This window comes from Poecilia reticulata, linkage group LG14 (assembly GCF_000633615.1).
Source record: "Poecilia reticulata strain Guanapo linkage group LG14, Guppy_female_1.0+MT, whole genome shotgun sequence".
In the NCBI taxonomy this organism is placed as follows: Eukaryota; Metazoa; Chordata; class Actinopteri; order Cyprinodontiformes; family Poeciliidae; genus Poecilia; species Poecilia reticulata.
This window is the reverse complement of record NC_024344.1, coordinates 4,210,554-4,224,405: the sequence shown is the minus strand read 5'-3', so window position 1 is coordinate 4,224,405 and position 13,852 is coordinate 4,210,554. Positions and strand designations below refer to the sequence as shown.

General features: G+C 37.7%; 1 long non-coding RNA gene across 1 annotated transcript; it reads right to left on the bottom strand.

Annotated features, from left to right (window-relative positions):
- Positions 1–9,487: 9,487 nt before the first annotated feature.
- LOC103475614 (uncharacterized) lies at positions 9,488–13,594 on the bottom strand. The gene is made up of 3 exons (XR_535347.1): positions 13,343–13,594; positions 9,908–9,990; positions 9,488–9,752 (listed from the first exon to the last, which is right to left on the bottom strand). It is a non-coding gene; the product is annotated as an uncharacterized LOC103475614 (long non-coding RNA).
- Positions 13,595–13,852: the final 258 nt, after the last annotated feature.

Below are 13,852 nucleotides of genomic sequence, written 5' to 3'. Positions count from 1 at the left end.
CACAAACAGGTTTGTTTTATCAGATTAGTTGGGAAATAAAAACCTAAATTATAGGCTCAGTGCAGGAAAGTGAAACTGTAACATTGTAGAAAACACATTTCTTCTACTTCAAACATTTTATCTAATCCAGAGAGTTGCAGAGAAGCAAACCCTTGATCTTGTTTCCCTCCTGAGGTGGAAGATTTCGCGTTCAGATCATAACCTTGCTCTGTGACACATTCCTCATCTCTCCCGTTCCAACCTAATTTTCATTAGCATTTAAATCTTGTCATCATCCATTCCACTCCACCACTCCTGCTTGGTAATTTCATGTCCCGAGGATTTGATGACCTTCCGTGGGGAGAAATCTGGATGCTGTCAGCCAGAGTTTCGCGCTATAGGCATCATCGAGAATTAAATCTAAAAAAAAAAAACCCCAACAACCCGTAAGCAGGTTAATTCATATTCACCTGTGTGCTCAGGGATGTGAGTAGGGAGGTGTACTAAAACAATCAGCCATGCGGGGTTTGTGTCTGTGTGCTGGAGTGTGAAGCTGGAGTAAAAGAGACAGGGATCAGGAGAATTATGCTCAGAGCAGGTGAATCCTGCAGGCGGACGTGACAAAAATTCATCACAGTTTAAAGGTCAGCCAGCCTAATAATGTCAGGAGGTCGTGGAAAACGCTTGAACACATGCAGGGTTTTTTTTGTTTTTTTTTCTCACTGTACAGCAAACTAAAGATTTCCTGCACTGGGTCAGTTAGTAATAACTAAATTATTTAAATGTATCAAAGCATTACAATTTTTATAAAATGTGTCTAAAACATCATAAAAGCGTGGAGCATCCAAGAACTAGAAAATAAAACATATCTCTGGAAAAAATTAAGAGTCCACTTAAAAAGATCAGTTTCACTGAATTTACTGTTTTCCAGAGCTGTATATTTTGTCTGTCAGTTGTCCCCTGAGCAAGTTTGCTACTACTACTGATTTCTGCTACAAAAATAAATAAAAAAAGCAAATAAATGTTTGCATTTTAATTGGCTGAAGTGCAGCAGAAGGAGGACCTCCCTCAAGGAACCATTCTTGAACCCCCAACTGTCATGTCCAAGTATAAACAGCATGGGAATGTCCAGCCTTTACATAATTCAGATAAAACTCAGGTTGCTGCATATTAATGTGTTTCTGGCCCCTAATGTGTGTTTTAACTCTACAAACACTGTGAAGATGTTGGCTGAGGCTGATAACAGATTGTCACCCATAATGAACACGTGCTGAAGGTCACTCAGCGAGGAAGATGTCACCACACATGCACCCAGAGAGGAACACTTTGATTTTTGTAGAAGTGTCCTGTTGAAACTAAATGGAAACTAAATGAAAATCATTTGGCCATTTTGGCGCTTGCAAGCCGCAGTGATGTACAGAGGTGGTAGCATCATGTTTTTAAAGAAACCTTTCCTTTTTAAGCTTCTCTGCCAGATGCCGTGTTAATATTACTGAGCTGCGGTCGGCATCAGACAGACTTAGTTGGGGTCGAGGATTTGCCTGAGTCTTCATTAGATTCTCCAGATCAGAGAAAGTGAATTTCTCTCATGTCTACTGCTTCTCTTTTTTTGTCAACCCCCTAAGGATCTTTTAAGAAATTTAAGATCTCTGTCTTTCTGCGTCTAACCTCTGCATTGATGGTTCGTCCTGACGTACGGTTTAACAATCCTGCCACGTTCGAAGACAGAAAGCCCTTTGCTTTCATTGTGAAAGCCTGACAGAGAATGACATAAAACCCTGATTTATGCACGGATTTAGACATTTTAGAACTATATCATGTTACACATTTGAACAGCTGATGGTCTGTTTGAATTGAAAGGCAGTTTTTAGTCGTTTAGTTTGAGTTTTAGTGTTACAACCTGATTACATTTCACCCAAAAAATTTAAAAAACATGATTTTTTTTCCTGACATTTTCATCAGGAGTGTAATAATTCTGGAGGGGCAAATGGGACGAACGGACGGACAGACAGAAAGACAATTTATTATATTTTTTCTACAGATCATTCCTTGCATCACAAATGTAAAAAAATTAATTTGTGATAAAACAAATTCCATATATTTCATTTATAATTCATACTAATACTGCAAGTAAAACATCTTGAAACTTCTTTAAATGGATTATTTTGCAGCCTTCTAACATGGATGATAAAGTTTTCGTTTTATTTTCTTACTCTTGACTCTGCTCTTAATTTTAAAACACTCAGCCTGCAGTTTTAAAAGAACTCATAAATCAATGCTTTCATAAACTTAATTATGCAGTAATGGTGTCCATTCAGAGGCCATTAGGAGGCTTTTCATTATTTAGTGTGCATCTTCTTTGTACAGGAGTGTTAAATGAAATTTGAACTGTAATAGAAAAACAAGAAACGATGTGCTTTTGTGAAAGCCAGTGAAGCTTTACCTGCTGCTACGCTGTAATCTGAGCCACTCATCCTCAATAACGTATGTCTGACAGTCTGTAATGACATTAGCCACGCTAAGTTTAACATAGTTTTGTTGCTCCTGCTGTCCAAAGACCATAAAATTAGGAATTACAGACAACTTCAGGAGAGTGACAGAAAAAGCAAGAGTTGAACTGCAGCTACCTAGAAACACTGTCTATATACCACCAGTAGTTGGAGATTACTGTGTGACTCATCGATTTCCTTAAATAGATCCGTTTATGAATGCACGAGAAAAGCATCACAAGTAGCCACATTATCTTGAGTTTATCATCCTGATCCTGTTAGTCAGCATCTGATCCAAACACCCATCGTTCTGTTCTGTGCACATTTTATCTCCCTGTTCAATTATTTATTTAATGTTTTGCTAAATTAAAAAACTCATTTGATTTCTGAGTTTTCTCAAGAATTCAGCAGGAGGATAAATCTCAGAAGAGTTTAATCTTTCATGAGTTGCTGGGGAGGCATAATAGTGTCAGCTTGGACATTCCTTGAGGTTTTTTTCCATCTGATATAAAAAAATAATAATAATCAAGGATTATTAGAGATAATCTCCAATGATTAGATGTAATGCAGAACATGTCAGCTTTAGGAAAACTTGGTGCAAAAATATCTAAAGCAGCCTTGAAAAAAAAGAACCTTGTATCAGCTGCCCCCCTGACAGACGTACACACACCCACACACACAATGCTGCCTGAATAAATCTCACACCTTGGTAGGTTTAAGCTGCTTGAGTCTGTTTTTTCCTCTGAAGCAGGCAGCTGCCAGTCCATCATCCCCCGAAGACACGCAAGTTCAGCAGCAGCGCTTTGCTTTTCATCCTGTCTGGTTTAAGCTTGAATTATCTCCAGCACACACCGATACGCAGAACGGGATGGTGGCAGCAAACTAATGAAAATGTTTATGTTGAGTTCTCATATGTTTTTCTGCACGAGAAGTCAAGAGAAGACACATCGTCGTTTCCATTGAGGTGTTAACTTAGCATGTAGCGTGTTAGCATGTAGCGTGTTAGCATGTAGCGTGTTAGCATGTAGCGTGTTAGCATGTAGCGTGTTAGCATGTAACGTGTTAGCATGTAGCGACGCTGGGAAGGAAAACCCTCCAGCACAACTTGACCTGATATTTCTCCAGTCTGCCTTAGAAAAGTTTCAGGTTGTGAGGATATCTCTTGGGTTCATCTGAATCTGGATGTTTTCTTTGGAATAACACAGCACTTACATTTACTCAACTACATTTACTTGAGCAACGAGTAAAATATGCACTTTCAGGATGATTTTGTAATTTTTACTTTTACTTGAGTAACTTGAGTAACTTTATTATGAGTAACATTTCCTGAAGTAGAAATGTTCCTACTTCAGGAACATTTCTGGATTTTCTGCTCTCTGAATGAAAAGCAAACATGTTTTAACAAAAAATTCACCAGATACATCTGTAGTTTTTGTAAAAGCTTCATTAGTTTTTTATTGAAAGAAACTGATTTGGGGAAAAAAATATTTTGCCTGATTTTGTTATTTTTTGATACTTATATGAATGAATGTCCTTAAAATACCAAAATTTCCACTGAATTTTACATTTTGTTTGTCTGATGATGTAATCTTTTAATATCACGATACATGATTTGATCAGTTAATCAGACTTTTTGGTAAAAATCAAACTTTTTACCAAATACTTTTTTTATTTCTTGTATGACTACTTTTCACTTTTACTTGAGTAAAAATGCGTTAAAGTATTGCTACTCTTACTTCAGTCAAAGTTTTGGGTACTCTGTCCACCTCTGGACATATTTACACAGAATAGTTTCATGGTTCTGTCTGGTGTTTTCACAAACTTTAGCGAAATATGCAGTTTCTGTAATTCCTGTTTATTATTTTCTGTAATCACTGGTGACTACAGCCTTCACTGTGACAGAGCTTAAATATAACGGCAGGATTTGTTACCTACATTTATCCTGATATCTTCATGCACTGAGATCTTTTTCATATTTTGTAGCATTTCTGCAAAATATGGCTTAAGCTAAATAATGCAAATGAGAGAATATTAAGAAAATTCATCAATGATGGCAGGTGTGAACTCAAGAGGAATGAATCTTCAAATGAAATCAAAAGGTTCTTCTTTTAATCTTAGTTTTAGAGGTTATTTCAGAGTTTTTTTTTTTTTTTTTCATTTTTCCATTCTATACATTTATTTGTTTTTAAAAAAAATAAAGCTTCCTTTTTTACCAGGGTTCTTTTAAGAGTCTGCAAATTATGCTCATAAATGCACATATGTAAATTATTCACTTCATCCACATCTTCACACAAATACACACACATACGCTGTAACTCATGCTGTTAACAGATCCAACGAAGTCTAATTAAAGCAAAATTAAATTACTTTTAATTCATGATATGGTAATTCTGCTGCAGGCATCTTGGTGGCTGTCTGAGAGTTTAAGGGATTAAATTAACAGGATTTCAACAGAGCTCCAAACATGATGCTTATGGAGCAACAAACAGATTAAGTAGCAAAGAAATGCCCTGAATCATGATAACAGAAAACAAGATCAAAGACTAAAGATAAAAAAAAAACTTTTTAATTGTTTATCTGGGAGTATTTTTAGAGTAGTTTAATGTGAAACATTCTGCATTGCAACTATTTTTATACAAATACAAATAAAACAGTATCTGGCATCAGACATGAAGAGCATCTAAAGGTTTAACGGTCAACAGGTTATCTGAGCAGACCAATTCAAAGACAGTATTACCTTCTGTCTCTATCTTAAATCTTCTTCTTGGGGCTCAGAGCGCAGCGGGAACTGCACCCGTCCTCAAAGCAGCGAATCACAGCAGTCTGAGATGATTGCAAGTGAAGAGCATTGCCTCGAGCTTATAATTCGCTTGTCAATAATGCATAAAGTCTTATAAATCACAGTATGTCTGTTTATATGGCCTCTTCAAGGTTATTCAGCCTCTTCCTCTTCTTATCATTTATTTCCCATCCTGCGCCCCTCATTTCTTCCCAGCTATGGATGTCTGAACATTAACCCTCGTTATCCGTTCATTGCAGATTTTCCTGCCGTCTCCCACCTCTTCCTCAGCCGTGTAAATAAATGATGACCGTCTTGGCAATGATTGTAAGTTAGTTTATTTTTTTTCACAGGCAAACCCAGACTGCAAAAATCAAACACTTATGCTCAGCCGAGTGGGCACATCTGTGTGTGTGTGCACAGCAAAGATCTGTAAACGCGCGCACATGCCTCTCCACACACACACACACACACGCACACACACACCCACACACACACACCCACACACACACACACACACACACACACACACACACAGAAGAGACAGAGAGAGCAGAGCGCTGCTACACTCCTGAATCCCTGCAGGGCCATTGCAAGTCACGGCTCTCTAAATTAAATAACACCCAATTAGATTAAAGTAAATGAAACATCTCTGATGAGCAGGGGGACGAGGAAAAGGACGGAGTTTTGCAAAGACGGCGAAGGGATGGAGAACGTGGGAAGGTGGGCAGCGGTTTCTGTGGATTTAAGGTGAAAGAGAGGTCGTGGAGCGGAAGAGAGGAGGAAATAGAGACAGACGGAAATGAGAAGGTCAGGAGGAAAAAGGGAAAGTAAATTAAAAGAAGAGTGAGGAGAGATGAGTAAACACAGGAGAGTGAGGAGGCAGAGGTGGGAAGCTGTATGTGTGGCAAACTACAGATCCAGAAGCTACAGGAGCAAAATGGGCTCTGTGGCTTGATGTTTGAATATTTGCTATTTGGATTTACTCAAAACTTTACCTTACGTGTGAAATGAACCCACACTGCAAAAACATCAAATCTTACCAAGTATTTTAGTCTAGTTTCTAGTGCAAAATATCTTAGTTTACTTGAAATAAGACATAATTAACTTAAAAGTAACTCATCAGCAACATATACAGGCTTGCTTTAAGTTAATAATTCCTTAATAGTATTTCCACTGGTCCTCCCACAGTCCAAAAACATGACTGTCAGGTTAATTGGTCTCTTTAAATTCCCCCTAGGTGTGAGTGTGTGTGTGCGTGGTTGTTTGTCCTGTGTCTCTGTGTTGCCCTGTGACAGACTGGCGACCTGTCCAGGGTGACCCTGCCTCTCGCCCGGAACGTTAGCTGGAGATGGGCACCAGCACCTCCTGACCCCACTGAGGGACAAGGGTGCAAGAAAATTAATGGATGGATGGATGGATGGATGGATGGATGGATGGATGGATGGATGGATGGATGGATGGATGGATGGATGGATGGATGGATGGATGGTTCCACTGGCAGATAAATTCATTTATAACAACACATTTTCCCATGTTATAAGTGAAATAATCTGCCAAAGGAACTAGTACTTTTTCCATCAATATCAAGAAATGATTTACTTAAAACAAGCTTATATACCTTGCAAAAAAGTTACTTTTAAGTTATTTTTGTCTTAATTCAAGTGCACTAAGATATTTGTACTAGAAATTAGAAAAAAAATACTTAAGATTGTGTGTTTTGCAGTGCAGAGAGGTGAATGCATTAAGTTTCACGTCAAAATATAGTTTTCTCACATCAGAGCATGGTAAATACGTCAGATATATAAATATGTGAGGAGTTTTGGAGTTGTCTGGGTTCCTACACAGTCTGGAAAAGATGTTTTTTCTGAGTATTAGAAAAATAACAACAGTAAAAAATGATCTGTTCTTTCAGTTCAGTTTATTTAAATTATGCCAGTTCAGAAGACAAACCTGTCAAACCCAAATTATGCAGTAAATGTAACTTAAATTAAATGTATTCCAGGATAATCCAATCGTAATCAGATTCAGATTAAGTGTAAGCAGTGAAACTCAGCTAGTCAAAAAAAAAAACACCAATTCAGTGTTTTTCATCTAAATAATGATTTAAATAATATAATTATTTAACTCTTTTGAAAAAAATTCTCATTTCACTGCATTTTTTTTCCTCCTTTAATCTTTCCAACGCTCCAAAAATGAAAGTATAATTTTATGTAAATGTAATTTTCTACACATTTTATAGTATATGCTGCATTTCCTCCCCTCTGCTGTCACAAATTGGTGAAAGTAGCCACAGAGTGAAGATGAGGAGGAAGACGAACTCAGAGTCTCCTCGGGACGCCTGAAGCAGTGCTGCAGTCTACGTGAAAACACATTCTGACCCGATTCTTTAAGGCTAGAGGGAGACTTTCAAAACTTTGCAGTTAGAGTCATTACCAAGGAAAAAGCAGAAACAAGAGCACTCTGTGCATGACTTCCTGCACCGACTCTGGTAGGTTTTAATGCTTTACTTCTCATGTTTAAAGCATGAGAAGTAAAATGCGTTTAAAATGTGAATTTATTTCAGACCAACTGAGGATTTCTGCATTTTGTTCATACACAATGTCAGACTGGGCCTTGCTACGTTTTCCAAGGTCATAATCGTGAAAAGATTTTTAAAATCAGAATTGATTGAATGTTTAGGCATATTTAAATCCTTCGGTAACACTTTATTTGATGGGGTGTGCATAAGACTGAAATGAGACATGAAAGATTGTTCATACATGTAAATGGACACTTTTAATGCAAACATGCACTAAAAGTTCCATTAAAATTTGCATTAAAAGTCAATTACAAGTGTCAACTTTGCATTAAAAGTGTCATTATTTACAGACTGACACTTTATGACAGCAGTCACAGGCATTAATAAAGACTCCTTCAGACTCCTAACTTTTTTTTGGCCTATGTTTTTATTTTTGTTAGTGGAATGTAAATTTCAGATTAAACTAGATAATTACACTGTACACATTTCTTTATTGCCATCCATCCATTTTCTGTCCCTTAGTGGGTCAGGAGGGTTGCTGGTGTCTCTCCAGCCAACGTTCCAGGTGAGAGGCAGGGTCACCCTGGGCAGGTCGCCAGTCTGTCAGACATAGAGTCAGACAGGACAAACAACCATGCACACACACACTCACACCTAGGGGCAATTTGGAGAGGCCAATTTACCTGACAGTCATGTTTTTGGACTGTGGGAGGAAGCCGGAGTACCCGGAGAAACCCACGCATGCAACATGCAAACTCCATACAGAAAGACCGGGAATCAAACCCAGAACCTTCTTGCTGCAAGGCAACAGCTCTACCAACTGCGCCACTGTGCAGTCCTCCTTATTGCTATATTACATTAAATCAAACTAATCTTATTTAAGTAATTTAAAATTATTTCTACTTGCTAAATACCAGATTCCTCGAATTCAGATTATTGTATATTATGATAACCTGACTGAAACTAACAATAATAAGCTACAGTATGTCATGATTAAAGTTTTAATCTGTAGAAAATAATAATAAATTAATCCCTTTATTTAAATAGGAGTGTTACTTTTCTGTTTTTAGATAGTAGAGATCTGCAGCCTGAAATGTTTTGCACCTTTGGTTTTCTTTTCTCTGTAGGTGCTAACGCCAGGTTTGCTCTACTTTGTTTATTTCATGGTCAAAATCTTTGACACTAACATTCTGACACCTTTTACAATCCACTGCTAAATCCTTCTTTCCCCTGGTATGTTCTTTTTTTCTACTGTTGTGATGTACGGTTAGGTTTTAGACACCTTCTCCACCTGGCCAGTAGGCATTTTAAAGTAGGTGGTTAGAAAAACATCATGGCTTGACTTAAAATAAACTCTCGACACCCACAGCATGTCAAACATCAGCTGCCCATTTGCAAAATTCACAAGAGAAGTCAAGGAAAGAAATAAACTTCAACCTGAGGAACTTTAACTTTAAAATTAGGGAAGGTTTTTTAGACTTTATTATTTTTTTTTATTACGATTAAAATAAAGCCGTATCTAAAATCAAAATAAAAGAAAAATTACTGCACTTTAATAAAACATCAAATTATGGATTCATTACAATAAAATCCACAAATGGAGGACTAAGCCTGGCCTACTTCACTGTGGATCTGTACAGATCAGAAAATGCACATTTACTAAGGTTTAGGAACAATAATATTTAATAATAATAAAGATTATTATTATTAAAAGTTTAATACACCACCCTGAAAATCAGCGACTGTCTGATAGAGACTTTTGAGGAATCCAGATGATTGAACAAATCTTTTGGAGTCTTAAAACCTGACCAAAACTAAATGATTCACTTCCCTAAGAGGCTGACAGTGAGAATTTCCCATCCATCTAACGAGCTGCATCACAGCATTGAGCAGCAACTGCACTGCAGCTGAAAGGAAGTCTCTGCAAAGTGTGATGAGGACGGCAGAGAGTCATCAGCGTTTCACTCCTGTCTCTGGAGAACATCTTTAAGGGAAGAGACGAGAATAAAGCCAAAAGCTGTTTAACCTCCTGAATGTACTGTACAAGTAAAAAACAAACAAAAAAAGTCTATATTCTTTCTCTCAAGCAATAGCTATGAACAGTTGTAAAGATTTTATTATCTGATGATGCTTTGACACCTGAATTCCTCCTTTACGGGGCAATAAAGGTTCATTTTGCCTCGTCAAACACATCAAAGCAAGTTGCTGGTCTGTTCGTATTTCTGGAAAACAAAATGAGACGTGCAAGTGTGTAAAAAACTGCTGTTAATAGATGACAGTATAGTTGGTTAATTTCTGTAACCGTAACGAGAACAGAACATTTATATACTCTGTTTAGCAAAATTAAGGTTAAAATATTTAGTCTGCTGGTATATTTTAAGGATGTTTTGCAACCCAAAAATATTTGGTAAGTTTTACACCCGATTAAAATCCTTCTAGACCAAACATATCAGCAACGATTGATCCACATTTGTAGTATCGTAATTCCACATCACTTTGCGCTATCTGAAAAATTCTAACAGTTTCTGAAAGGGGAGACGTTGCACTTTCCAGCCAATATCTGGTTATTACGGTAATTTCACCCCTGCCATAGAAGGAAGGGAAATTAATCTAAGGGGCACTCTTGTAATAGACGGTAATAAATTGCTAGATATTGAAAGTTACAGTTGTTATGGATAAATGGGCAAATATATTTACTCACAGGATATTTAAAGAACTTCTTACAATTAAAATCAGCTAAAATATCTGTGGAGATTTGAAACTTAGGTTATAAAAGGTTAATTTGGAAAACCCAGTTTTAGGATTGACCCAGTGTCGCTCCTAGTAGTTGACAGATTTTTGCACCACCAGTAACTAAGATGTTTTATCCATAATTTTGTTCTTTTTTGGGAAGTTTCTGCACTTACATCATGCGTTTCAGCCTTTCTGTGGATCATCAGCATTTTCCTCAGCTTTTCCAGAGCGTAAGAGAATGCAGATTAGAGGCTTTTTTTATACAGAGCATGGCGTAGCAACCAGAGTGCCAATTAGCTTTTAAACCAGAGCGGCGCTCTGTGAACATAATCGGCAAGTAAATCCAAAAGCCATCATTCGAATCGTGATTACTGATCACTCTGAGCTGAGCCAATTGCAGCACAGAAACTCAGTCTTTTATCAGCCATGTTAAAGTTGCAATGTAAAATGTATAGAACTTGTTAGATTTACATTTTCCTCCGCCTTTTTCACCTTCTCCTTTAGAGATAGGCACTTTTCTTTAACAGCAGGACAAATACAAACTCCCAACATCCAGAACTAGCAGGTGTATGCAATTTGAATTGAATAAATGAATTGAATCCATGAGGGTTGAAGTGCAAATTTATTTGTCCATGCCATGGAGATTGTAGGGAGTTGTTAGACGGACACTGCGTTCCTTTAAATCTAGACAAAAAATCCACCTGTTCAGATTTGCTTTTGGATCATAACGAATGAAACACCAACCAACATTTTGACGTGTAATGATGGCAATTGACAAAATGTAACTACATTTTTGGCCCATGGCCTATGACTTTGTGCTTTTGTGATGTAAAGCACTGTGATCTGCCTTGTTGCTGAAATGTGCTGTACAAATAAACTTGGCTGATTGACTGACGTTCTGTTTGACTCTGAAATAGCTTAGCTTTGCCAGCCGGTGAGTGTGTAATGAATCTGTAGGCTCATCATGAAGCCATAGCCTTTCTAAGCCCTCAGGATAAGATATCATTGATGTTATTCCAAGGCCTAGATTTGATCTGATATGGTAAAAAAAAAACTTTACATTTTTTTAAACTAATGATGAAATCATGCTCTCACCCAATTTTAGCTTTAGCTAGAACCTCTGCAAATTCATAACCCAGTAATAATTGTTGGGCATTTCAACAAATAAACAATAGATTTCCGCGGTTTATAATGATTTACTACAAATTATGGTGCTGTCACTCACAGTTGTTTCATTATATCATGCATCTCTTTCCAGCTCCTTAAACTTAAAAACATTGAACTAATGCACTCATGATGACGTGCTAGCTTTCTGAAGAAAATATTTCTATGGCAACATCAGCTGCTCTTTTATAGTAAAAGGGTATCAGACAATTGTTTTATGTTGTACAAGGTCATGAGAAAAAGCTGTTTTGTGCTATTCATGCTCTGCTGAAAAGACTGTGGAGTGCCACTACTGCAAAGCAGAGGCTATTTTCAAAACACAATAACTCCATATACATTTTTCAGAGTAATCCTCTGCCTCCACGGAGGTGAAGTGCATCATAAAGCCCCCAGTGCAGAGTAAAAAAAGAAAAGCTGTTTCGCCAGGTATTAATATCCCCTTGGGAAGCTTCACTAAACTGAATACGGGGGTACATGTCTGTGGAGGGACTCTTCATTTAGTAGTGGGCACTAAATCAACCGCTGCTAGAGGCTAAGGATGCTGAAACCAGGGAGAAAGTGGCTGAGCTCCTCTTTCTATGGGCCATAACCTGTCACTCTTACCACAATCCCTTCACATTTCTCCTGCTTTAATTTTCCGATTCTCTCTTTCACATTTTATCTCTCTCCTGTGTTTCATCACATCTTCCTCCTCCAACCCAATTTTGTCATCAGCAGTTGCTGTTCCTCATCATCCATATCTCCCTCAAGTTCCACCCAGTCCTCTCATCTCGCCTCCTGCTACACACACCCCCAGAGACGCGGAAAAGGAGGTCAGCTCTGTCACACAACACAGGTTTTACATTCTGTGGCTACAGCAACAGAGCTGCCACGGTGTGGGAATTGATGGAGTATTTTTTGCTGCCCAAAACCAGAGCAGACTTAATAATTTTTTTAAGAGAAGCAACAGATATCCTGGTAAATAATGAGACAAAATCCATCCATCATACTGCAAAGTTGAAATGGATTTGAGGTGGGGGGGTTTGATAAATTATGATGAACTAATTACGGTTGTGGAAAGCATGTTAACATTATTTATAGTCAGAACTCCATATAACAATGGAAGGGCAATGTTTGTTTTGGTTCTGATGTTTTTTTCCAGTCCTCTCAATTAACCCTTTGCAACTGCGTCACTTAATCATTCGAAGCGCCATGACGGACGTCTGAAGTGAGGATCCGGAGTATTGAACTGAAGTTGTTTTCCCAAGTTGTTTTTGTCAGTTTATTCATGGCTGCTGCTTCTTGCTCGAGTCAAGCTAATTGGTCTTTTAATGTAACACACCTGCTTGGGGCTCACAGACGGCGGGATTTGAAATAGCTAGCTTAGAAACTGACCCATACCTCCTCCCTCCTGACATGTTGATCAAATTACCGACTTTACCTGAATTCATACTACATGATTTCTGTGATTTATGTCATAAACAGCGTTTCCCGTTACACCGGAGAAACGTACAACAGACAAGATGCTAACTAGTTTTTTTCCCCCCATACATGCTACATGACGGCGTAGCCTAGCATGTATGCTAAGTTTAGCTTCTCCATAAAGCAATATGGAGCAATATTTCTAATTATACTTACTTATAAAGTAAGTATAATTAAAATTACCGTTCAAAGTAAGAAGAACGTTAATCTTCTTACCTTGTAAAAAGCTGCAAATCCGCGGTTACACCGAGGGCTGACAGTCATTATGATTGACGGCTGCTATCCATCGCCGCAGCAGCATTCCTCATTAAAAGTTATACAATAAAATGACAAATTTTCTATCCTTGTCTGTTTGTGCAGCCGATCGCACAGTACCCTGTGACCATTTTTACTGCGAAAACAACTAAATAGAAGTGATAGTAGGTCATCATATGTGCATTTTTGACAGGCTTTACAGGAGCGCATAGGTTTGACATCCGTCACGGCAGATGTATTTGAACCACACTTTCCTGTAGCAAAATTGCTATGCAACAAACTTACCTTTAAAAACAAACAAAAAAAAAAAATCTGAATTATGTGCAAATGTTTGAATTTACTATTGCATGAAATTCAGACAAACAGGTTGAAGCAAACTTATATTATTTAGGTTTTTTTGTGCCTTACACTCATTCTAAGTTTATTACTGCCACTTTCTAGGCTGGAGTACATGTGTTCAAACAAATACTG